We start from the raw sequence: 3570 nt of genomic DNA on the forward strand, positions 1-3570 counted from the left end.
TCCTGTTTACTAGAGCCTTAAATGGAACCAACAGTGTAGCCTACTGGTTTAGCAAAGAACAACAGTTGGCAAAACAGTTGCAGCAAACACAGCAGATTGAAAGATCACACACACACACACACACACACACATGCACACATGCACGCACACACGCACACACACACGCACACACACACACTCAGTTTCAGTATTGAGTTGTAAATCACTACAGCTGCAGCACTAGACTCATGTGAATCCTGCCTGACAAAGGACACTCAGATACGGCTCATCTTCAGGAGAGAAACATCAGCACTCAGAGCTCTTGTGGAACGAGACCTCATGAGGAGCTCCACACTCTAAAAAATGAAACATGGCTGTTGTTGATCCAAAGAAATGTAACTATGCTCAAATTAAATAATGTTCTTGTGTTTGTGCATTAAAACTAAAACAGTTGTGTTGACAGAATTAGAAAAAGTAATTTGTCAAATTTACACAACTCACTTAAGTTAAATTAACGAAATGCAGTTGTGTTACTGCTGCAGTACCGCACTTTGGTCAACAGGTGGAGCTATATTTGCGCATGCGCAAATATTTCAAAGCACGTTAAATGCGACACTTATCTTTTAGCGCTTGTTCTCCATTTTGAGGGAATCAAATCATGCTCAAACGGAGGATGCAATCAACATTTTGTATTTATCTGGACCAAAAGGTGAGTTATTTTACTTCCTATCCTTTAATATTGAGGCTGTCAGTAAATTAGAACAGTCAATCGCTGTTTTTGTTGGTATTTTATTGAAGTTGCTTTTAGCACTCGTCCTCAAGTGGTGTTGTTAGCGTTTTTTAGCTCTTATGTGATCTTTTAAACTCGCTAAACTTTGATAATGTTTGAATTCACCCATACAAAAAATGCCAAATGACCTTATTTTTTAATATAAAATTGCTAGTTAATAAGAGTTTCTCCATGTTGTGCCCCAATAAAGCAGTTTTATCTAGTTTTAGTATACATTTTAATAACTTCCTTAATGTTGAGCATTTTTATTTAATGTCAGATAATAACTCTGAAACTTTTGAAGTACAGAATAACACATGGGCCTATGGCAATAAACAGCTTATTAGGTCATCCAAAATAATTTTACTACAGTTTATTAGTCAGCAACCTAGAGTTTTTTTTTTTTTTTGTATTATTATTATTCTTTGACTCACATATTCATTTTTTGTTTCCTCAGAATTTTGGAGTCCTACATGTGAGGTGCATAGATTGTGGCTCTTCTCACACATCCAGATCTAAGCTTTTACACTTCAGGTTGGTACATGGACACAGACACAGTTTTAAAACATGGAATTCGCTGTGGTCCCACTTATGCTCAATACTTGTGCAGGTTATCAAGGTGCTGATGGACAGAACATTTACACACAGGAGGCATGAGATGATCGAAGATCTGCGTTTCGTCGCTGAATTTAATAACAGATAGCCAGCACTCTTTAGAGGTAAGTCTTTATAAGTAATGTCAGCTGTGATGAATTGCTTGGATGGTTATTGTATGCAATTCCAAATTATAAATTGAAGTCTTTTAGATGTAATTCAGATAAATGCTGTTAAAAAAATACTGTTAGTGTATGATAATATTGTAACGATTCACAAATTTATCAGCATCCAACCTGATTTGTCCTTTTTGTTCATTTCTAAACCCAGCTCCTCAAAAATTTCAAAAAGACAGAAGGAACAGCGGCACAGAAGATCATAAGCATCCTATCAGTTATGAATCTGGTATGTTCTGTTATATTCTTCATCACTTTAAATCTGACAATAATTCACTATAGATTAAATAGTATACCCAAAGATGAACATTATTTACTCAGCTTCATGTCACCGAATCCCTTTTATTTTTAGCTTTTCTAACTAAAAAGGTAAATTATGTGGTTGTCCTGCTCATTTCTGTCCATGAATAAAAGTCAACGGTGAGTTCCTGTTCTGAAGCTTCTAAAGTCACATGCAATTGTTTGATGCTATTGAAGCTTCGGAAGAAGAATTCACCATTGACTGTCATTGTAATGACAGAAAAGAGCAGGAAAACCAGGAAAATTTAAATTTCCTAGGAAGGAAAAAAGACTTTGGGAGTTTGAATGACATAAGTGTCAGTAAAAAAATACAGAATTGTTGGGTATCCCTTGAATTTTGGTATATACGATCTGGAATGTTAATATGTATATGCTTAATTCTGTTTTAATTTCAGAGCTTGTTCGTCGCTTTACCCTATTTCTCAGCAGCATCAGATTTGTGATTTATGCACCTACAATTGGAACAGCTCTGACATCCAAGATTATTTAATAGCTTTTCTGTTGCAAAGCTTTTGGTTTAGAACCATTTATTAGTTTTATTGTACTGGTTCTCTGAATTTTGAGGCCCTCACAGATGCAGTTGCAGATAATTGTTTTTTGGGCTCTTGTATAAATAACTTTGGCATAATTTGTGTTAATTATTCTGAACACTGCTTATTTGTCTCATTGTTCAGAATGACACCACTGGGAAAAGGTGAATGCATCTTGAAAGCACTTGCTGTTTACCTGGCCCTCTCAAACCTTGTGAAGGAGTGCATGGTAAATTATTTACATTTATAAAAAATCTTGTATGTTTCTCTAAAACCAACTGATCTGTTTTTAATTGTTGCTTTTTGTATTTGACTTTTTTTTTTTTTTTAGGATGTTGAACATGAAGTCCTAACCTCAATACGCAAGACCACCTTAGGAATCTATGTGGTCAAACATGAAGGAGCAGAGGCTACAGATCCTTACAAATATGTTGGCATCATGATTTACGGCATCTAAATACATGACAACCTGAACAATGTGCATAAGTGTGTTCTTCGATGCTTGGTCTTATTTACGCCTGAAAAATAAACTCCTGTAATCTGAGGTTAGGAACATTTCTGCGCTTTCTATAATGTTGCACTGTTGACTATTACAGTACTTTTGTTTCAATATCAACCATGTTACATTCCTTTGAATAATAGTCTTGTTTTTAACAACTGATAAATTATTTGCTGCTTTTTTTGCAGAACACCTTTATAAGTAATGATTGATAAATCCTTTCACCTAAAGGCAATATGCTTCTTTTTTTTTTAATTAATTATTTTCTTGAAAAGTGAAGGCAGTCTTTACAGAGTAATTATTGTGTAAATGTTCACAATGGAAATGTTTGTAAAAATGTAAACAAAATTGTAAAAAAAGAAAAAGTGAATGTATTCATTGAATAAACTCATAATGAAACTGGATTATTTGTTTTGGTTGAATGTAAAAATATTAATTTTAGGATAATTGAACTTAATTAACTTAATTGTTTTGGACAAAATTAAGACTGTTAACCTTATTCAACTAAACGGCATTGGATTAACCTTATGTAATGAACTTAAGTTTATCGAAATAAATAATGTTACATAAATCCAACATAACCCAGTTATGTGGGACCGGTTGACATAAAATAGTTAATTAAAGCCAACATATCATTTCTTAGAGTGCATCATGTGTTACTCTGCAGACGTACAGCTCTCCCTCTTCCCAGCGTGCTTTGCTGAGGGTCAGGACGCTACTGCG

General features: G+C 34.4%; 1 long non-coding RNA gene across 1 annotated transcript; it reads left to right on the forward strand.

The window, feature by feature from the left end:
* Nucleotides 1-372: 372 nt before the first annotated feature.
* Nucleotides 373-3356, forward strand: LOC311071143. The gene is made up of 6 exons (XR_014603769.1): nt 373-688; nt 1206-1282; nt 1359-1467; nt 1673-1747; nt 2493-2577; nt 2680-3356. It is a non-coding gene; the product is annotated as an uncharacterized lncRNA (long non-coding RNA).
* Nucleotides 3357-3570: the final 214 nt, after the last annotated feature.

This window comes from Abramis brama, assembly GCF_963993115.1.
Source record: "Abramis brama genome assembly, chromosome: 20".
Classification (NCBI taxonomy): domain Eukaryota; kingdom Metazoa; phylum Chordata; class Actinopteri; order Cypriniformes; family Leuciscidae; genus Abramis; species Abramis brama.